We start from the raw sequence: 23,897 nt of genomic DNA, 5'->3' as shown, positions 1-23,897 counted from the left end.
GTACAGAGAAGAATCAAACTGAAATATGAGAAATAAAAAATATAATAACCAAAATATAAAGCTCAGTTGATAAACTCAACAATCAAATGGAAGGACGGAGGAAAGAATCAGCAAATGGGATGATAAAACAATAAAGATTAACCAATCTGAACAACAGAGAAAGTAGAATGGAAAAAATGAAAAACCCTTCAGGGATCTGTGGAACTCTAACAACAGATCTAATATATAAAAGTCATCAGAATCCCAAAGAAGAAAAATAAGGTGGAATTGAAAAAGTACTCAAAGAAATAATGGCTCAAGCTTCCCATATTTGGTAAAAGACATAGTTCAAGAGCTAAGCAAACCACAAACAGGCAACAGCCACAGAAATCCATGCCATGCTGCATTAATATTATATTTCTGAAAACTAAAGACAAAAAAAAAAAAAATACTGACAGATGTCAGTGGAAAACAAAACCTTACTTACAGGGGGATATCCAATTACAGCAACAGTACATTTCTTATCAGAAACCATGAGGCCAGAAGAAAACGACAAATATTTCCCAAGTGTTTAAAGAAAAGTACTGTCAATCTTATACCCAGCAAAAATATACTTCAGGAATTAAAGGGGAAACCAAGGTATTCTCAAATTAAGGAAAACTAAGAGAATTTGTCACAGGAGACCTAATCTAAAAAAAAGGTGGCTAAAGAAATTTCTCTAATCAGAAGGAAACACTTAAAGAACTTTGGATCATCAGGAAGAAAGAAAAAACACAGTAAGCAAAAGTATGGGTATATAAATAGGCTTCTCTTATTGAGTTCTCTAAATTATGTTTGGTGTTTGAAACAAAATTTATAACAGTCTCTGATGTGTTTCTAAATGTATATAGAAAAAAAGAAAAAGAAAATGTTTGTAGAAAAATACTTAAGAAAATTAAATTATCTTAAAGGTAAAAAGATGTAAGGGAGGTGAAGAGTTTTCTATTTCACTTGAACTGGTATATTGTTGGCACCAGTAGACCGTGGTAAGTTATGTATATACAACATATTACCTAGGACAACAACTAAAAAGCCATACAGATAACACTCAAAGACCCTATAGATAAATTAAAATGAAATTACAAAAACATGTTCAAATAACTTGCAGAAAGGCAAGAAAAAGAAAACAGTAAAATGAAACACATAAGACAAAAGTTAAATTGTAGACATAAGCCCTAACATACCAATAATTACATTAAGTGGAAATCATCTGAATGTACCAATTAAAAGACAGAAATTAGCAGAGAGGACTGAAAAAAATATGACCTAACTACATTCTGTCAACAAAAATTCACTTCAGTACATGTAATGATATAGGTAGAATGAAAATGAAAGAATGGGAAAAAAGTATATCATACAAATATTAGTTAAATGACAACAGAGTGGCTTAATTAATATCAGATAAAGTAGACTTCAGGGCAAAGAAAATTATCAGGGACAGAGAAGGATATTACATAATGATAAAAAGATCAATCCACCCAAGAAGACCTAGCAATCCAAAATATGTCTGACCCAAAAAATAGGACTCTGATGATGTCAAACTAAAACAGCCGAAAGAAGTAGACAACTCCACAATTACAGTTGGAGACTTCAAAGTCCCTCTCCCAACAACTGATAGAATAACTAGACACAGAGATTATAGAACTGAAAACACTACCGAACACCAGGATATAATCCATATTTTTAGAGCATTCCCCACCCAACAATATCAGAATACACATTCTTTTTAAGCACCCATGGAACATATGCCAAGACAGATCACATCCTGAGCTATCAAACAAACTTCAACAAATTTAAAAAAATTAAAACCATAAAAATATATTCTCTAATCACAATGGAATCAAACTAGAAATCAGTAACAAAAAGATAACTGGAAAATCTCCAAAAACTTAAGACTAAACAACACATTTCTAAACAAACCAAAGAAAATACATTGAACTGAATGAAAATAAAAATAAAAATACACTATAACAAAATGTGTGGGATGCAATTGAAGCATTCCTGTGAGGAATGAAACGGGGACCTATCACTATAGGCCCTGCAGACATCAAAAGGATAATAAAGGAACACTATGAATAACTTTACATACATAAATTTGACAACTTAGGTAAATCAATTCTTCAAAAAACAAAAATGCAGTTCATCAATTATAAAATAGACAATTGAGAGGCAGCTAGGTGTCTCAGTCAGTTAAGCATCCAACTGTTGATTTCAGCTCAGGTCATGATCTCAGGGTTGTGAGACTGAGCCTCAGGCTTCACCTGGGCATGGGGTATGCTTAAGATTCTCTCTCCACCTCTCCTCTTGTCCCTCCCCTCTCCCTCTCTAAAAAAAAATAGACAACTGAGTATCCCTTATAACTATTAAGAGAACGGAATTCAAAATTTAGAACTGTCAAGAAAGAAATCTCCAGACCCAGATCATTTCATTAAAAAATGCTGTAAAACACTAACACCAACTATACATATCTCTTTCAAAAAACAGAAGAGGAGGGAACACTTGCCAATTCATTGTATTAATCTCTTATTAGACCCTGATATCAAAACCAGATAAAGTCAATTAAAAAAATGCTGCAGAGCAGTATCTCTCATGAATATAGACAAAAATCTTTAATAATTTCATCAACATATAAAAATACGTACCCATGACCAACTGGCATTTATTTCAAGGATGCAAGGTTGGTTCAATCTTCACAAATCAATCCATGTATCACCACACTAATAGACTAAAGTAGAAAAATCACATGATCATATCAACTAATATAGAAAAAGTATTTGATAAAATTCCACACCATGTATGATAAAATCTCTCAGAAAAATAAGAGGGGGGGAACATCCTCCATTTGATAAAGAATATTACAAAAACTTCATTTAACAGCACAGTTAATGATAAAAAACTGAATGTTTTTCCTCTAAGATCTGGAACCACGCAAGGATGTCTGCTCTGGTGACTCATTCAACATAGTGCTGACAGTTCTGTTCAGTGCAATAAGGCAAGAAAAGGAAATAAAAGACATACAAATATAAAAGGAAAAAATAAAGCCATCTCTATTTACAGATGACATGACTGTCTGCATAGAATATCCCAAGGATTCTATGAAAGAACTAGAACAATCAAAGGAGTCCATAAATGTCACAAGTTACAAGGGAAAGATAAAATATTATCATTTCTATATACTAGCAATGAACATGTAAACACAAAAATTAAAAATCCAATGCCATTTATAGTCAATATATTATATACTTAGGTATAACTCTTTCAAAATATGTACAGTGCTGGTATGCCAAAAACCATACAACACTGATGAAAGAAATAAAAAATAATCTAAAAGTGGAGAAACATATTAGGTTCATGGATTGGAAGACTCAACATAATAAAGATGTCAGTTATCCTTAAATTGATATACAGGTTTAATGCAAGTCTTTCCAAAATTCCAGCAAGACTTTTTGTAACTATAGACAAAATTATGGCAAAATTTATATGGAAAGTCAAGGAACTTAAATAACTAATTTCTTTTTGGAAAAAGAAGAATAAGGTATGAGTAATTACTTAGTTTAAAACTTTAGAGTTATGGTAATCAAGACTGTGTGGTAGTGTTGGAAAGACAAACACATAGACTCACAGTGCAAAATAAAGAATTCAGAAATAGACCCATAAAAAAATACGCTCGACTGATTTTAGAGAAAATTGAAACAGCAATTCAATTAAGGAAAGATAGCATTTTCAACAAATTGTGCTGGAACAACTGGACATTATGGGCAAAAGAAAAAAAAAAGACCCTGACCTAAATCTTACACCTTACACTGATCAAAATGGATCAGTCTTTAATGTAAAATATGAAACTATATACACATTTAGGGGAAAAAATAGGATAATCTTCAGTTCTCTGATGAGTTCTTAGATTTGACACCAAAATCATGACCCCTAAATTGAAACTGGGCAAAGTGGACTTCATTAAAATTAGAAAAGTTTGCTCTATATAAGACCCTGCTAAGAGGATAAAAAAAAATTACGAGACTGGGAGATGATTTTTGCAAGTCACACATCTGACAAATGACTAGTGTCTTGAATGCATAAAGAATTCTCAAAACTCAACAGTAAAAAAATAAAACAACCAAAGGCATCATCTAGAAAATAATTCATAAGCTGAACTTTATCAAAAACTTCTGCTCTGCAAAAGACACTGACAAAAGAATGAGAAGATAAGCCACAGGCTGGGAGAAAATATTTTAAAAGATTTATCTGGTAATGGACTGTTATTCAAAATGTGTAAGAAGCTCTTAAAACTTAAAAATAAGAAATTGAACAACCTGATTCAAAAAATGGGCAAAAGACCTGAACAGACACCTCACCAAAGAAGATATAAAGATGGGAAATAAGCATATGAAAAGATGTTCCACATCATAAATCATTAGAGAATTGCAAATTAGAGTAACAATTAGATACCACTAAATACCTCTTAGAATGACTAACATTCAAAACTGTGACACCACCAGATGTTGGCAAGGATATGGAGCAACAAGAACATTCATTCACTGCTAATGGGAATGCAAAATGACAGAAGCACTTCGAAAGACAGTTGGGCAGTTTCTTACAAAACTAAACTCCTACCATATGATCCAGCAAACATACTCCTTGGTATTTAACCAAATGAGTTGAAAACTCATGTTCACACAGAAACCTTCACACAGGTATTTATAGCAGCTCTGTTCATAAATGCCAAGACTTGGAAGCAACCAAGATATCCTTCAGTAGGCAAATGAACAAATAAACTGTAGTACACCCAGACAATGGAATGTTATTCAGTGCTAAAAAGAAATGCCCTGCTCAGCAGGAAGCCTGCTTCTCCCTCTCCCACTCCCCCTGCTTGTGTTCCCTCTCTCTCTCTCTCTCTGTCAAATAAATAAAAAAATAAATCTTAAAAAAAATAAAAAAAAATAAAATTTAAAAAAGAAAAAAAAAGAAATGAGCTATCAACCCATAAAAAGACATGGAGGAAACTTAAATGCATATTGCTAAATGAAAGATGCGAATCTGAAAAGGCTACATACTGCATGATCCCAACTATATGACCTTCTGGAAAAGGCAAAATTATGGAGACAGTAAAAAATAATAAAAAAAATTTTAAAAAATTTCATGGTGAGCAGAGGGAAGGTTGAATGGGGGAGCATCAAGGACTTTTAGGGCAGTGAAACTAATTTGTATGTTACTGTAATGTGGATACATATCATAATACACACATTTGTGGAAAGCCATAGAATATACAACATCAGGTCTGAATCTTGGACTTTGTAAACTATGGACTTTGGGTAATTATGATGCAGCAATGTAGGTTCACTCATTGTAACATGTACCCCTCTTTTGGGAGATGTTGATACTGGGGGAGGCCGTGCATGTGTGGCGTCAGGGAGTATATAAGAATCCTCTGTACTTTCTGCTTGATTTCACATTGAACCTAAAACTCCTCTAAAAAATAAAGGCTATTAAAAAAATTAAAATTTAAAAATTTAAACCCCAAACAATTCAAATATTAAATGGGTAATTGATATGAAGTGATATTTCACCAAAGAGGACATACAAAGGACAAATAAACAAATGAAAAAATCTACATCATTAGCATTACGGAAATACAAGTGAAAACCACGATGAGGGCGCCTGGGTGGCTCAGTCATTAAGCAACTGCCTTCGGCTCAGGTCATGGTCCCAGGGTCCTGGGATCAAGTCCCACATCGGGCTCCCTGCTCCGCGGGAAGCCTGCTTCTCCCTCTCCCACTCCCCTCTGCTTGTGTTTCCTCTCTCACTGTGTCTCTCTCTGTCAAATAAATAAATAAAATCTTTAAAAAAAAAAAAAAAAGAAAACCACGATGAGATATCACTACACACCTATCAGAATGACTAAAGTAAAAAATAGTGACAATATCAAACACTGGTGAGGATAGAGAGAAAATGGATTACCCATATATTGCTGATGGGAATGTAAAATGGTACAATTGCTCTGGAAGACAGGTTGGCAGTTTATAGAGTAAATGTGCAACTACCATACAAACAAGCAATTGCATTCCTGGACATTTATCTCTGAAAAAAGGCAGACTATAGTTTTGAAGGTGTTATCATTGAGGCAAATTGTGTAAAGGGTAGCTAAAATTTCCCTATTTCTTATAAGTGCATGTGAATCTACAGTTACATCAAAAATTTAAAGACTGAATAAAGCAATAAAACTGTTGGTGGGTTTATAATATATAAAAACATAATTTGCATGACAACAATAGCATGAAGGAGGGAAGAGACAGAAGTATATTAGATGGTATTAATCTGAGCTAGATTGTTTTAAATTGAGATGTTAATTGTAATCCCTAGGACAAACAAAAAGAAAACATGTGGAAAAGTCTACTAAAAGAAATACAAGACCTGTACCTCTGAAACAAATAATACATTATATGTTAAAATAAAGAAGATAGTAGGAAGGGTAAAATGAAGGGGGGGAAATCGGAGGGGGAGACAAACCATGAGAGACTATGGACTCTGAGAAACAAACTGAGGGTTCTAGAGGGGAGGGGGGGTGGGGGGATGGGTTAGCCTGGTGATGGTATTAAAGAGGGCACGTATTGAATGGAGCACTGGGTGTTATACGCAAACAATGAATCATGGAACACTACATCAAAAGCTAATGATGTAATGTATGATGATTAACATAACATAATAAAATTTAAAAAAAGAAATACAAGGAAACTAAAATGGTATATTAGAAAATATTTATTTAAAATGAAAGAGGGCACTACTGGAGAAATAGAGAAAAGAGACATAAGACATTTGAAAGAAAAATAGCAAAATGGCAGATATAAATCCTACCTTAGCCAACATGCTAAATCTCCCCGCCACAGTGATTGGTTTAGTGGTGGATACAACACCCTGGTTGAACAAATATGGAAGTTAACATATTAGGTGACTGAGGAGTTCACTCTCCCACTGGCAAAAACAAAGGATGACTTGGCTGATGCTGGCCTTCATCTGGTGAGCACAAGTAGAGCCAACCTAAGGATGTGGCTTGCTGACATAAGAAAATGGATAACAAGGAAAAATAAACTGATTCTTGGCTGACATTGTTGAGCTGCTAAGACTCCCAGTATTAGAACATAAGTTACCTCTGGCTAGATAAACAAGACAAATTTGGCCTGCAGGAGCATGGCTTTGCTATTAGAGGCTCCTTCATGTAAATAAAATGGCACCCCTTTTCCAAATAGATGCAGCTCCATGCCTGAGTAGGTAAGCTGAATTCGGGTCCTCCTTGCCCAGGCTCCTTTGAGCAGTGCACAATCTACACAACTATATACTGGATCTCTGAGCCTTGCCTGAAATGTGCTCATTCTCTGGAGTTTTGTTTTGTTTTGTTTTAAACATAGTTGACATATGATGTTACATTAGTTTTTTTTTTTTTTTTTTTTAAAGATTTTATTTATTTGCAAGAGAGAGAATGAAAGACAGAGAGCATGAGAGGGAGGAGGGTCAGAGGGAGAAGCAGACTCCCTGCTGAGCAGGGAGCCCGATGTGGGACTCGATCCTGGGACTCCAGGATCATGACCTGAGCCGAAGGCAGTCGCCTAACCAACTGAGCCACCCAGGCGCCCCGATGTTACATTAGTTTTATCCTCTGGAGTTTCTACATGAACCAATATATCTTCTTTGTTGATTAACCCAAGTTGCGTAAGTCTCTTCCATTACTTGTAATCAAAAACATAACTCATACAGAATTTATCATAAAATGGGATGTTATGAAGAATAGATTCTAAAATGTGGAATAGACTGAGCTGAGAAGGTAGGCTGGAAGGTAATGAGGATGATTCTATCTATCCCAAACAGGGAAGTTGGTAACTTTTGTATGTTGCAACTGGTTTATATCCTGTTGTACTTTCAAATGTACTTGAGCACATTTCTACCAATGCTATAGCATTAAGACATCTGATAAAAAAAAAAAAAATCAGGATTTTGGAGATTTTGAAAATATATTCCAGCCTTGAGTTAGGGCTTATATGAGTGATACAAGCTTAGGCTGCAGGTAAGCCTTTCTGCAAATAGAGAGAAAATATAAAATAATAGTTGCTGTCTTACCCAACCTCTGCTGAACTGATTGTATGGTCAATTAATATGCTCCGTTCTTCTGTAAAATGTCCTGACTGAAGCCTGTAGTCCTCAGAATGTTTGTGGCTATGGGTGCTACCCTTAACCCACTAACCATACCTGTTCCCACCAATTGAGTTTTATGGCCACCCAGTTTATTTGTCTCTTTTCCTAAACTTATTTATGCCAGTTACACTTATTGTAGTTACGTACTTTAATTATTATAGAATTACAGAAACCAATGAACTATAAATATGACAATAGAAGGGGTTTTTTTCTTACGAAAACTAAATTAAATGCTTTGAAATGACTTGATAAAAGTCAATTGCTTAAAAATAGGTCTCGGGGCACCTGGGTGGCTCAGTCGTTAAGCATCTGCCTTCGGCTCAGGTCATGATCCCAGGGTCCTAGGATCGAGCCCCGCATCAGGCTCCCTGCTCGGCGGGAAGCCTGCTTCTCCCTCTCCCACTCTCCCTGCTTGTGTTCCCTCTCTCGCTGTGTCTCTGTCAAATAAATAAATAAAATCTTTAAAAAAAAAAATTGCTCTCAAGCTATAACAATTGGGGGAAATTGTAAAATTTGAAAGGATTTTTCTCTCATATACTTTACAATGTTCTTGTGGAATTCTCACCCTACTTAAAAAAGAAAGTGTAAATCTTAGATGCCTCAATACATTATGAATTCAGGTTTATATGAGAAAAACCCACACTTGAAGAAAAGACCTTGGCTTCACACTAAATAATTAGTGAATGGATGAGTGAAAATAAAGTGCTTATAATATTTATTATCCTTTTGTATTTCCTTTTGAATTTACATTGACCAACAAGCCATCCTACCATGATGGTTAAGAGATTTCTTCTGTCTGGCTTGGCTAAGAGATACTATTCTATGGACCTGGCTATCCATAGTGTCTGCGGCCTGATAATCTGAAGCTTTTCAAGGTTAGAAAAGCTTAATTGTCCTTCACAAGCTGAAACTGGTGCTAGAGAAAACAGGAAGGTGAGAATTTCCTATAAAAACAAATAAGCTTAGGCCTTAACACCCCCACCGTCTGTATACATTTCAAACACCTTAGGTTATGTATCAGATGAATGGAGAAAAAACACAACAATTTTAAGGAAATTGTATTTCCAAAGAAGTCCTAGCCTGGCCAATTAATGATGACCTTAAGATCTAGTGTTGAGGGAAGAGACCTCTCTCTCCTTGTGGGCATGCTCCTGGTGGTCATACTGCAGCCAACAATGAGGAAGGCCAACAATGAGGAAGGCAGGGTACTGGGGGACATCACTGGGCTGTAGATCAAGACTTGCCTGAAGCTCACCCTCATCCTTCTTTTTTAATTATATAAGCCAACAGATTTCCTTCACAGTTTGGATTTGGTTTTCTGTTTGTTTCTAAACAGATACAAAGAGCAGCCTTTTGACCCAGGAAATGGGGAGAGGCAGTGTCTAAAAGTGGATTAAAAAGTTCAACCAGATAAAGAACATTTCTTCTTTAGAGGAATTTTGAGAAATGCAAGTTGTTTTTTTGTTTTGTTTCTTAGTTTTTTTCCCCCCACACAGTGACATTTCCAGAGATGTTTTAATGCTCCATTGATCTCTTAGTGCTCCTCAAAGGTTGGTGCCATGGACAACTGCCCAGCTGGACATGCACTTAACCTGCCTCTGATGTTGTTATAAAGTGTGCTCTACCCAAAGGCCAGTGGATGAATTACAGCAGGACACCCAGACTACAAGCCAAATGGGCCCTTTAAAAATCATGTATGGCCAAAGTGAAATATTACTTTAAGTAATGCAGCAGAGCAACATTGTCAAGACATAAGGAACAGTCAGGGGTGAACCTACTTGCTTTGAGCAAAAGCACTGTGCAGCAGGAGAGTTCTGTGATCACAAGGGTGTGATGCAGGTTCCTCCCAGTGGGAAGTTCTCACCTGAACATAAGGAAGAGTGTGCTTCTGCTAATGTACACAATGTTTGTGCTGGTCCCAAGCCCATTTTCCCTGGGATCCATTCCTCATTTCTCCTTGCTCTGCTCTGCACTGCAGGAAGGGTGAACCCTGCAGGTTAGTCCCCAGGCTGGGAATGGCCAGTGAGGACCCTCGTAGGAGATGGAGGGAGGGAAGAGAGAGGAGCCACTGCTCCCTATCTGTCCCTGGCAACATCTGATGCAGTATTTGAGTCACTTCTAGCTCCCCTCTGATGACCTTCACCCTTTGCCTCCTCATTCTGGTCCACGCGTAATGGTGGCCTCTTGGTAGCGTTAATCTACAGGTTGTGAACCAGTCTGCAGTTGGGCATTTCAGTTCTGCCTTCCCCTGGGTAATCAGTTTCCTGCATCAGGCTCTCCGTTTTCAATACTCAAGTGATTTCCTTCCCTGAGAAGACTGAGATAATGTAATATATAACTCAAAGCCTTAGGACAAAGCTTCAGAAGGTTGGGTCCAAAATATACTGTCCTATTGCTCTTCCTAGCTAAAGGATTTTAGTCTATTTGTTTCACATTTAATAAATGCTCATGATATTTCTTCCCTTTCCATTCTCAACATTTCTTCTATTTATGACTTAAAGTTACACTTGAACTTATAAATGGACTTTCTTGTTTTCTAGTTATTACATCTTGGCATAATACTTTCCAAACACCATTTTATTATGTTCCACACTTAAAAAGCCACCTGGATATTCTCCCTTTCTAGTCTTTTTGTTAAACTATCTTTAAGCCCCCTTGCGTGTTTTTGTAATGTGTAACGCAGACTCTGTTACGACAGAAAAGTTTCAAAAGACTTGTGCAGCTGGGAACTTTTTGATGATTTCATTTTATAAGTCCTTTGGAATGAACGTGGGCATTAAGAGGCACAATGAATACAGTATCAGTTTAACAAGATTTGAGTGGCCTTATTTTTACAGAGAAGTTAACATTTCTAGACATTGTGATTCCACCAGTGGCTTTCTCCATAATGTTTTAAAAATGGAATTTAGCAGACATATAAAACGGAAAAAAAATCGAAGAGCTGTCATAAATCTTTTTTACTAAAGTGTTTTGTGATTGCTTCAGAAAGAAACAAGATGAGAAAGTCCAGGTGCTATTTGTTAAAGTATAGGGTTGATGTTTCAGCATCTCAAAGGGACATAATGAAAGAAACTAAAGAACACAGGTCACATGTTTGACGGTAACTCACCAGAGAAATCAGGTCCATCTGGCTTCTCCACAAGACACAGGAATGTATGAAGCCAAAGCAATGAAAAGTGCACAGCATGGCAGAATTTACCAGACCCTCCCTCCGTGGCAGGTCCCAGTCTGCCCCCATCCTGGCCACGATACTGCCCCATGTGGGTCACAACAGGGGAACCAGAGGGCAGGCTGTGGAGGTGGATCTCCTTACTTTTATGACAACCTGATGTGGCAATCACAACATCCACTTGTACCACTAACGGATCCCCTAAAAGATCACTTGGCCACCTCACTTGGGCTGGGAAGGTTAGGAAGATCTCTCAAGCACTGCTTCCCTCTCTGCATTCTCTAAGCCGATAAACACCCAGAGACTTCATTGTTGAGCTGTGCCTTTGGACCAACTCCACTTCTCCATAGATATCTTTTCTTTTTAGGGTCTTTGGTTTAGTAGACAGCTTGCCCTTCACCCTCTGAAAACTACTTAAAGATTGATTAATATCCTGACTTTTTAAAAGACAATAAATTTTTAGAGCTTTTATATATCAGTTTATATGATCTTTCTCACTCTTTTTAAAAGATGTGTAGTAGTCTTTCACATGGATACACTGTATTTGTTTAAACCAGTATCATATTGAAAAAGAAAGACTACAACACTTTCTCCCCAAGGTGTTGCTTTCCCAAAATGTAGCTTTATTTATTGAATTTCATGCCCTATTGAACTTTCTATGTACTGACTTAAGTACAGAGCTAAGTTAATTAAATACTTTTGCAAAGGAAAATATAGAATTGAATAGACTGCCAAGTAATACATGAATCATGTTAAATATTTGAATTGTAAGCAGTACTAGAAGTTGCCTCTAATAAATATTTAGCATAGATGATGAAGAGATTTTTAAAAAGAAAACTATGATTGTTTTCATGATACATAAATAGCTATGTGTTCCACACACAAGACTTAATGTGACTTATGCATTTATTATAAAATTCAGGGTCAGTTACAGAAGTTAATTTTCCAGTTTTACTAAGAATAGGACATATTTTAAAACAAGACTCTGCTGGGAAGCTAGAGATTTCACTTAGTGGTAGACTATAAGGTAACACCCTCTTGCTCTCTTCTTTCAATGCTAGTATATCTCTGGTCCTCTAGGATGCTGGGAGAAAAGTTTACCCATGAAGTTCCCTCTAACCTTGGTATGCTGGTATAATTCCTACTCTTGACTTAACCTGATTCCTACACAAATACTCCTGAATTCTTCTGTTTGCTGTGTTGGCTTCCATTTTGAACTTGATCTCTTCTGGCCATGGCTGATGACTGATTATTTAGGTAGGTAACTTTGACTAGGCTCAGGTTCCAAATAACCTGATTACAGCAATTTAGTAGGAAAAAGTAGCATCACTTTTAACATACCAGCTAAATACGGTTTTACTTTACTGAGGAAGTTCCAGGTTTATAGTTCTTATCAATCAGTACCTTGAGAAAGCCAATTATGTGTAGTCACCTATTCTTGCAGACCATTTACATAAAGATTTGTGAATGACAATTCATTATCACCTCCTCCCACCACCTGTCTTATTTAATTCATTTTGAATGACTGAATGAATATGAGTTTTAAAAAATATAAACTGTTGTCACCTTAAGTTATATGTTCTGGAAATAATTAGGATTAATACTCAGTATTATTTAAATGCCAAAGAATGCTTAAACTGATTTAATCAGATAGTCAGCGAAATACAAAATTGCTAAGGCTTTGTTGTCATCCCTTTAACTTTTGGACCAATCCTGAATCAGATGAATTTATGTTTGTTTGGCATGTTTATTAGCAAGTTCTTTGGGAAAATTCTGAGAAATATTATTTCTAAATCATGCTGATTCTTAACTCTGAGGCTTAACCAATTTTACTTCTCAAAGTTTAGGCTTGATTTTTAAGACAATTTACACATTCCTCCTCTAAATGCTATTATATAACTTGAGTTTGTGAAGTCCTGAATGTTCCTGGTTTAAAAGCAATATACAATAAAATGCAATATCACTTCTGTGCAATCAAAGCAGTTAAAAAAAAAATCTTTGATGTTAAATCATTTTGTATGATATGTATTCTACCACTAAGGAAAGCATTCCTATGGGATAATAAAAAAGGTTTATAATTTTTAGTTTATTTCAATTTATGCAGTCAACCAATTCCTCTCACATTATGAAGAAAGACCTATAAAAAAATCAGCAATAGCTATAGTCAATGTTTTATAATTATCACAAAAGGGCTTTCTCAATAACTTTACAAAAAACTCACAGCCCAAAAGAACTGATTGAGGAAATCAGGCATGAATTTTATAAGAAACAGAGATTACAGTAGTTATTTGAAATAAGAAACATTTTCTGAAATAGTAAAATATATAGATTAGTAAAACTCTCAGATTCCAACAATGCTAAAATCTCCCTCCAACAATAATTGTTAAATGTAAATATAACTGCTCTAGATAAATGATGGAGATGGAATTATCTGATGAAAACCGATTACATGTTAAACACTTGAAATTAAAAAAAAAATTAGAGTCTCCAAAAATAAGTATTGCTCTAGGAAGGCATTAGAAATCTGACTAGAAATAGTTCCCTGATTATGACTGTTAGTACATGAATCTCCAACACTTTTTAAAAAAAGATTGAGGAAGCAATTATATTTGAATTTCTTAACAATAAAATATGAAATTACTACTCACTGGTAGGCTCTTTTGCTTCAATTTGAATAGCCACAGATTGCAAGTAAAGCACTCAATTCAAGTAATGACTAGAAACAGGAAATGAAAAAGTATCAATTCTAAAAGTAGTCATAAAGAGCACTATCATACTCATGGAATAAAACTTGAGAAGAATAGCAAAGAATTGATAGAGGGAACTATCACAAGGTTCACTGTTTAGAACAATTATACAATGCATATCTTTGCCCCAAGAACAATATCTATTATGAAAACATTTTGATTCTAATTTATACTAGCTCATATTTATATTTTAAAAGTTATTTCTGGATCAAACGTTTAAAAAAAGACATTAAAATTCATAACATTCAAAAATCTACAAATTATTAGGAAAATGAGCCAGAAAAAATTATGAAAATGGGTAAATTAGACAAACAGCAATCATACACAAGAGAAAAGCAAATGGTTAACAGAAGTAAGCAAATATGTTCAGTCTCATTAATCGTAAGGTATCAGCAGATTAAATAATATTCTCATCAGATCAGCAAAATAAAGATTGATAATATCCAGTGTTGTCAAGGACATGGGTATATATCGGTAGGCTATAAATTGATAGAATCTTCAGAAAGTCATGTGTAGTATGTCTAAAAATTTTTTTAAGTGCACATTCTCTTTGTTATAGCAGCCCCACTTTCTAGTGGTGTGTGTGTGTGTGTGTGTGTGTGTGTGTGTGTGTGTGTGTGTGTATGTATACACACACTCCCTCCCACAAGCAGTACTCACCTCCTCCCACAAGCAGACAAAACAAAGCAAAAACTATATTGTAATGCAACTCACTCTGAAAACAACCTGAACACTGACAGAACAGACCTTCCACAGCTAATGGTATAAAGAGAAAGCCACATCAAGAAGAGTAGGAGGGGCTGAGATGTGGTTGGAGCCAAACCCCAAGTAGGGCACCCACAACCGGGAGGGATATCACAGGTGTGGAGGGGCAAGGGGATCAAGCCCCAGTGGGTAGTTCCAGCCCTGGGGACCTGCTCCATAATACCTGACTGAAAATTAGCAGGGATTCACTGTAGGAGATGGCAGGGCTATAGGAAACTTCACTCTTGAAGGGCCAGCATGTTCTATTACTTACTCCCAGGCCCAGCATAGAGGCAGCAGTTTGAAAAGCACCTGGGTTATACGTAAAAGAAATGTATTGAATAATTCTAGGACATGTGCCAGAGGGGCCCGGGATCTGCAGTTTTCTCTGGGAGCAGATGCCGTTTTTCTTGTGCTCCTTCAGCCTAGCTGGCAGGAAGCTTGTGAGAGCCAGCTCTGATACTATCTCCCTTGCTAGCACCACCTGCCCTGCTCTGGGGTTCCCCTGTGGAACCCACAAGCCCTGCCACCGGTGCGCCTGCAGTCGTCATGGCTGGTCACAGCTGACGGTGAGGCTGAGGGCCAGCGCCGCCCACCAGCATCCCTGCAGCAGCTGTGGCACAACCATAGGCGGAGGGCACATGCAGCCGACAGGGACAACATCTGCGGAGCACCCGGTTCTGGTGACCAGAGGGACTGCTCTCCTGGGCACCGCAGGATGCTTTCTACATAAGGCCATTACTGGAGGAGACACAGTTGACCTACCTAATACACAGAAATAAATGCAGAGAGTCAGACAAAATGAGGAGACAAAGGAATATGTTCCAAATGAAAGCACAAGAAAAAAACCTCAGGAAAAGAGCTAAATGAAATGGAGATAAGTAATCTACCTGATAAAGAGTTCAAAGTAATGGTCACAATGATATCAGATTGACAGAAGAGTGGATGAACTCAGTGAGAACCTCAACAAAGAGAGAGAAAATACAACCCCCTCCCAAACAAAAAAAAACCCAAAAAACTCAAAAAACCCAGCACAGCTGAAGGATATAATAACTGAAATAAAAGTACACTACAGGGAACACTACATCAAAAACTAATGATGTAATGTATGGTGATTAACATAATAAAAAAATAAAAAATACTAAATTAAAAAAAGAATATAATAAAATAATAAATCTTAAAAAAAACTGATGATGTAATGTATGGTGATTAACATAACATAATAAAATTTTTAAAAAGTACACTACAGGGAATCAACAGCAGATTAAAAGATGCAGAAGAGTGGATCAATCTGGAAGATAGGTAATGGAAATTATCCAAGCTGAACAGTTAAAAAGAAAAAAAGAATAAAAAAATGGGATCTCTAGGACAATATCAAGCATAATTACATTTGCATTATAAGGGTCCCAGAGGAGTGAGAGAGAAGGGCAGAAAACTTATTTGAAGAAATAACAGCTGAAAATTTGTCTAATCTGGGGAAGGATATAGACATCCAGGTCCAGGGTGCACAGAGAATCCTAAACAAGATGAACCCAAGGAGGTCTACACCAAGACACATAATAATTAAAATGGTAATAATTAAAGAAAGAATCATAAAAGCAGCAAGAGAAAAGCAAACATTTATGTACAAGGGAAATCCCATAAGGCTATCAACTAATTCTGCAGAAAGTCTGCAGACCAGAGGGAGTTAAAGGAAAAAAACCTACAATCAAGAATACTCTACCTGTTAAGAGTATCATTCAGAATCAAAGGAAAGATAAAGTTTCCCAGGCAAACAAGCTAAACATGACCACTAAACTAGCCTTACCAGAAATGTTACAGGGACTTCTCTAGGTGGGAAAAAAAAGGCCATAACTAGAAGAAAACTATGAAAGAAAAAAATTACACTAGTAAAGCAAACATACAATAAGGTCATGTTTAAAGCTAGTATGAAGGTTAAAAGACAAAAGCAGTACAATCAATTATAAATAAAGAAACTCATCAAGGGATACATAAAATAAAAACATGTAAGTTATGAATGACATCATATACACAAAACATGGAAGGTGGAGTAAAATTTGGTGCTTTTAGACTGTGTTCGAACTTAAGGAACCTTCAACTTAACATAGACTGCTATAAATATAGGATGCTATATATGAACTTTAATCCAAAAACATATAATAGATACACAAAAATTAAAAAGAAATACACACATAACAATAAAGTTATTAAATCACAACAGAAGAGAGCAAGAGAAAAAGAAAGGAATAGAGAAGAATTATAAAAACAACCAGAAAACAATGAACAAATAATACATAACAGGGCGCCTGGGTGGCTCAGTCGTTAAGCGTCTGCCTTCGGCTCAGGTCATGATCCCAGGGTCCTGGGATGGAGTCCCACATCGGGCTCCCTGCTCAGCGGGAAGCCTGCTTCTCCCTCTCCCACTCCCCCTGCTTGTGTTTCTGCTCTCGCTGTCTCTCTGTCAAATAAATAAATAAAATCTTTAAAAAAATTTAAAAAATTTAAAAAAATAATAATACATAACAAGTACATACTTATCAGTAATTACTTTAAATATTCATGGACTAAATGCTCCAATTAAAAGACACAGGGTAACCAAATGGATAAAAAAGAAATGAGACCATCTATATTCTGCCTACAAGAGACTCACTTCAGACCTAAAGACAAATACAGACTGAAAGTGAAGGGATGGAAAAAGATATTCCATGCAAATGGAAGTGAAAAAAGAAAGCTGGGGTAGCAATACTTAGATCAGATAAAATGGACTTTAAAACAAAAACTATAACAGGTGACAAAGAAGGGCATTACGTAATGATGAAGGCTCAATCCTACAAGAGGATATAACAGATGCACCCAAAATAGGATCACCTAAATAAATAAAGCAAATATTAACAGACATAGCAGGAGAAATTGACAATAATACAATAATAGTAGGGAGCTTTAACACTCCACTTACATCAGTGGATATATCATACAGACAGAAAATTCATAAAGAAAAAGTGGCTTTGAATGACACATTAGGCCAGATGAACTTAACAGATATATACAGAACATTCCAAACAAGAACAGCAAGTAGATTATACATTCTTCTCAAGTGCACATGGAACATTCTCCAGAATAGATCACATGTTAAGCCACAAAACAAGTCTGAAATTTAAGAAGGTTGAAATCATATCAAGTATCTTTTCCAACCACAATGGTATGAAACTAGAAATCAATTACAAGAAAAAAACACATGGAACAATAAAGGCCACTAAACAACCAATAGGTCAATGAAAAAGTCATAGAAAAAGTAAAAAAAAAAAAAAAATACATGGAGAAGAATGAATATGGAAACACAGTGGTTCAATGTCTTTGGGATACAGTAAAAGCAGTTCTAAGAGGGAAGTTTATAATAATATAGGCCTACATCAGGAAAGTCTCAAATAAACAAACAAACCTTACACCTAAAGGAACTAGAAGAAGGAAAACAAAAAAGCCCAAAGTTAGTAGAAGGGAGGAAATAATAAAGATTGGAGTAGGAATAAATGAAATAGAGACTAAAAAAAATACAAAAGAAAAGATCAATGAAGCTAAGAGCTGGTTCTTAGAAAAGATAATCAAAATTGATAAACCTTAAGCCAGACTCAACAAGAAAAAAAGAGAAAGAACTCAAAGTCAGAAATAAAAGGGGAGAAATTACAACTGACACCACAGAAATACAAAGAGACAGCTACAAAAAAATTATATGCCAAATATTGGGCAATCTAAAATAAAATCATAAATTCCCAGAAACATGCAATCTTCTAAGTCTGAATCAGGAAAAATGGAAAATCTGACAGACTGATTACTAGTAACAAAATTGAACTGGTAATCAAAAAACTCAGCAAACAAGTCCAGGACCAAATGGCTTCACAGGTGAATTCTACCATACATTTAAACAAGAGTTAATACCTATCTGTCTCAGACTATTGCAAAAAATTGAAGAGGAAAGAATGCTTCCAAATTCATTCTACAAGGACAGCATTACCAAAACCAGATGAAGACACCATCACACACAAAAAACTACAGACCAATATCCCTGATGAACACAGATAGAAAAATCCTCAACAAAATATTAGTAAACTGAATTCAAAAATACATTAAAAGGATCATTTACCACAATCAAGTGGGATTTATTCCAGGGATGCCAAGATGGTTCAGTATCTACAAATCAATCACTGTGATACACCACATTAACAAAATGAAGAATAAAAATCATATGATTATCTCAATAGACGCAGAAAAATCATCTGGCAAAATTCAACATCCATTCATCATAAAAACTCTCAACAAAGTAGGTAAAGAAGAAACATTCCTCAACATAGTAAAGGCCATACTGGACAACCCACAGATAACATTACACTCAATGGTAAAAAACTGAGAGCTTTTCCCCTAAGATCAGGAACAAGACAAGGATGACCACTTTCACCACTTTTATTCAGTGTAGTTCTGGAAGTCCTAGTCACAGCAGTCAGACAAGAAAAAGAAAGAAAAGGCATCCAAACAGGTAAGGAAGAAGTAAAACCGTCACTATTTGCAGATGGCATGATACTATATATAGAAAACCTTAAAGACTCACTATTAGAATACATGAATTCAGTAAAGTTCAGGATAAAAAATTAATATTCAGAAATCTGCTTTTCTATATACTAATAATAAACTATCAGAAAGAGAAATTAGGAAAATAATCCCATTTACAATTGCATCCAAAAAGAATAAAATACCTAGGAATAAATTTAAACAAGGAGGTGAAAGACATACACTCTGCAAACTATAAGACACTGATGAAAGAAATTAAAGATGACAAAAATAAATGATAAGATACATCATGCTCATGGATGGAAAGAATCAATACTGTTAAAATGTCCATACTACCCGGGTGCTTGGGTGGCTCAGTTGGTTAAGAGTTTGACTCGATCTCAGCTCAGGTTGATCTCAGGGTCGTGAATTCAAGCCCCACACTGGGCTCCACACTGGGTGTGGAATCTACTTAAAAAAAATGTCCATATTATCCAAAACAATCTACAGACTCAATATAATCCCTATCATAACAGCAGCATTTTTCACAGAACTAGAACAAATATTCCTGAAATTTGTATGCAATCACAAAGACCTCAAATAGCCAAAGTAATCTTAAGAAAGAGGAACAAAGATGGTTGTATCACAATCCCAGATTTGAAACTATATTACAAAGCTATAGTATTCAAGACATTATGGTACTGGCACAAAACAGACACATAGTTCCATGGAACAAAATAGCCCAGAAATAAATCTACAATTACATGGTCAATTAATTTACAATGAAGGAGAGAAAAATATATAATGGGGAAAGACAGTCTTCAATAATTGGTGCTGGGAAAACTGGAGAGTTACATGCAGAAAAATGAAACTAACCCACTTCCTTATACCACGCACAAAAATAAACTTAAAATGGACTCAAGACCTAAATGAAAGACCTAAAACCATAAAATTCCTAAAAGAAAACACAGGCAGTAAACTCTTGGACATTGGCCTTAGCAATATTTTTATTGCTAAAGCAAGAGAAACAAAAGTAAACTATTGGGACTGTGTCAAAAAGGTTTTGCACAGTGAAGGAAACCCATCAACAAAACAAAAAGGCAATCTACTGAACGGGAGAAGATATTTGCAAATGAGGGGCGCCTGGGTGGCTCAGTCGGTTAAGCACGTGCCTTCGGCTCAGGTCATGACCCTAGGGTCCTGGGATTGAGCCCCGTGTTGGGCTCCTTGCTCAGCGGGGAGCCTGTTTCTCCCTCTCCCTTTGCCTGCTGCTCCCCTGCTTGTGCTCTCTCTATCACTATCTCTCTCTCTCTCTGTCAAATAAATAAATAAATAAATCTTAAAAAAAAGATATTTGCAAATGATATATGCAATAAGCGATTAATGTCCAAAATGTTTAAAGAATCCTTACAACTCAACAGCAAAAAACAAATAATCTGATCAAAAAGTGGGCAGAGGACCAGAAAAGACATTTTCCAACAAAGACGGCCAACAGACACATGAAAAGATGCTTAGCATCACTAATCATCAGGGAAATGCAAATCAAAACGGCAACGAGATATCACCCAACACCTGTCAGAATGACTAGAATAAAAAAGACAAGAAATAACAAGTATTGGCAAGGATGCAGAGAAAAGGGAACCCTTGTACACTGTTGGGGGGAATGTAAATTGGTGCAGCCCCTATGAAAAACAGTACAGAGATTCCTCAAAAAATTAAAAACAGAACTACCATATGATCCAGTAATTCCACTTCTGGGTATTTACCCAAAGAAAATGAAAACACTAATTATTGAAAAGCTATAAGTACCCCTATGTTCATTGCAGCATTATTAACAATAGTCAAAATATGGAAGCAACCTAAATATCTGTTGATAAATGAATGGATAAAGAAGATACGGTATATATACATAATAGAATATTACTAAGCCTTTAAAAATGAATGAAATCTTGCCATTTGTGACATGGATGGACCAAGAGGGTATTATGTTAAGTGAAATAAGTCAGACAGAGAAAAATAAATCCTACACAATTTCATTTACATGTGGAATCAACAAAACAAATAGACAAAACCAAAACAAAAGTAGAAACAGACTCATAAATACAGAAAACTGGTGGTTGCCAGAGGGTAAGGGAGGTAGGGTGATATGCAAAATAGGCGGGAATAAGAAGGACAAATCTCCAGTTATAAAATAAGTCACAGGGATAAAAATACAGTATAGGGAATACAGTCACTAATATATTAACCTTGTGTGGTGACAAATGGTAGTTACGCTTATCTATTATGGTGAGTATTTTGCAATATATTTGAGATCTTTATTTTATTTAAGAGGGAGAGAGGTGGGGTCAGCAGGGGCAGAGGGACAGGGAGAGAGAATCTCAAGCAGTCTCCACGCCCAGCATGGGTCCGACCCGACCCTTCGGCTCGGGTCATGATCTCGGAGTCCTGGGATCGAGTCCCACATTGGGCTCCCGGCTCAGTGGGGAGCCTGCTTCTCCTTCTGACCCTCTCCCCTCTCATGTGGTTTTTCACTCTCTCTCTCTCTCTCAAATGAATAAATGAATTTAAAAATCTTAAAAAAAAAAACCAACAACTTGAGACTTTGATAATTATGAAGGGTTTTTTTGAGGGGGGTGGGAGTGGTAGACACTAAAAGAGTAGTATCAGAGTATGTGACTTCAAATAGTAGGGGATAAAACTGAGTTAGAAAAAAATAATCCAAATAGAAGGCAATGGAGGAGAGAAAAAGAATCATAGAATAGATGGGACAAATAAATGCACAAAATAAGATGACACATAGTGTAAATAAATGCCTTCATCGAGCAAAAGATTACAGACTGTGTTTTTATTTTTTAATCAGCTACATTGTGTTACAATAAACGTATCTAAAATATAAGCTTCCAGAAAAGTCAAAAGTAAAAGGTTGGAAAAGATATGCCAGGAAAACATCAAATAGAAAGCTCTGTTGAAATCAGACAAAATACACTTTCAGATAAAAATCATTACTAGAGAAAAATAGGGTCATTTCATAATGATAAGAGTCAAATCTTAAGAAAATGTACCAAATTTAAATTTCTATGTACCTATTAAGGTAGCTTCAAAACACAAAAGGCAAAAATGTTCCATATGATTAATTTTGGCCAGTGAGCTAAGAGTAGAAATGCAGTGTGGCAATGTCCTTACGAGCAAGCCCGTATGTGCCCTTTGCCCTCGTTCCTCCTGCTTTCCTCCTTCCTGGTGGCCGGAATGCAGTCACCATGGCTAGAGATGGAGCAGACCTTGGACACGTGGGCCCTGCAGGGTGACGAAGGAACCTGCCCCTCAGGGCTCTGCAGAGGAGAGCTACTGCTGAGGCCCTAACCGCTCACTCCAGACTTGCTGTCATAAGTTAGCCTTCTGTAAGCCAGTGGTTTTTTTAGAGTCTTCGTTTCTCACACCAGCACCTAACCTTAACTAAGACAGAGTAAGGTTACAGAAGCTAAGGCAGTAGACACTTCTGCAAAGGGGGCGGGGGGGGGAGCATCACGCTTTCCTAACCCCCAAGTGCTCCTGTGATGTTATTATAACACTTAGGTAATCAATACGACAGAGGAAAAAACAGTTCCTTCAAATGACAACTGGCCATATATTGCATATGGTTTATTAATCTATGCTTCTGCTCCCTACTTCCAACTGATTTGCCAGTTAGGAAGGAAACAGAAGATTAATTTGGTTCATTTAGACTTCTTTTTTTTTTGTACTTCAAGCACTTAATGTCCATGGAAATTGTGAAATGGTCCATTTCTGCTTAATATCCTCTATAGGAAATGTAACCGATTAAGTGCGACACCCCTCAGAGAGAATGCACACACTCTAATTTCTTTTTTATAATATCTGATTACAATCTGTTTGTGATCCCTAGACACTGGTTTCTTTTTCCTGGTGCTATTGCTGTTTCTGCCGTCTTCAGTTCAGTGGCAAGACGCAGAGAAAAACTGCTCAAACACAAACACTTGCCAGGTAGTACTATGGGGATGAGAAAATTAAACACAGAGAAAGTCGAAAGAAGATTTCAATATGAAAAACCAAAGCCTGTGACCTTACTAAATGCTCTTCATGACCCCAACTCTGAAACCTAATAGGTTCTGGCACATTTTCACTGATGCGAATCCATACTGGAGTGTATCAGAGGAAACGAGTAAGACCTCAAAGGGCATAGGAATATGGGGAGCTCTATCTACAAACTAAGTGGTTTCCAAACTGGGAACACATGAATTCTTTCCAAAGAGTATGTGGGTGTAGATGGTTTGTAAGAAATCAATTCCCAGATTCCGGAGTCTTTCTAACTTAGGGATCTGAAAATGATCCTATGTGCAAAGCATCATCCTGGTTTTCTTATCCTATCTTTCTCTTTTCAATCATCCTCTCCTATTTCACAAGACTTTGAGATATAGTCCAGTCAGCTGAAATAGACAAATCACCTCACCATAAAAATCCCGATTTATTTATTTTCTTAACAA

At 36.3% G+C, this 23,897-nt stretch overlaps 1 long non-coding RNA gene across 5 annotated transcripts in view; it reads right to left on the bottom strand.

The window, feature by feature from the left end:
* Nucleotides 1-23,897, bottom strand: part of LOC144382332 (uncharacterized) — a 77,022-nt gene that overhangs the window by 43,836 nt on the left and 9,289 nt on the right. Inside the window, exons 2-3 of one of the 5 annotated variants that reach the window (XR_013449032.1) lie at nucleotides 19,756-19,866; nucleotides 14,017-14,084 (exon numbers count right to left, since the gene is read on the bottom strand). The exons of 3 other annotated variants lie outside the window; for them this stretch is intronic. This is a non-coding gene — a long non-coding RNA (uncharacterized LOC144382332). The remainder of the gene's footprint in view (nucleotides 1-14,016; nucleotides 14,085-19,755; nucleotides 19,867-23,897) is intronic. One more of the 5 variants, XR_013449034.1, reaches the window with a different exon arrangement.

Source organism: Halichoerus grypus, chromosome 6 (genome assembly GCF_964656455.1).
Source record: "Halichoerus grypus chromosome 6, mHalGry1.hap1.1, whole genome shotgun sequence".
Lineage (NCBI taxonomy): Eukaryota > Metazoa > Chordata > Mammalia > Carnivora > Phocidae > Halichoerus > Halichoerus grypus.
This window is presented reverse-complemented; position numbering and strand designations above follow the sequence as displayed.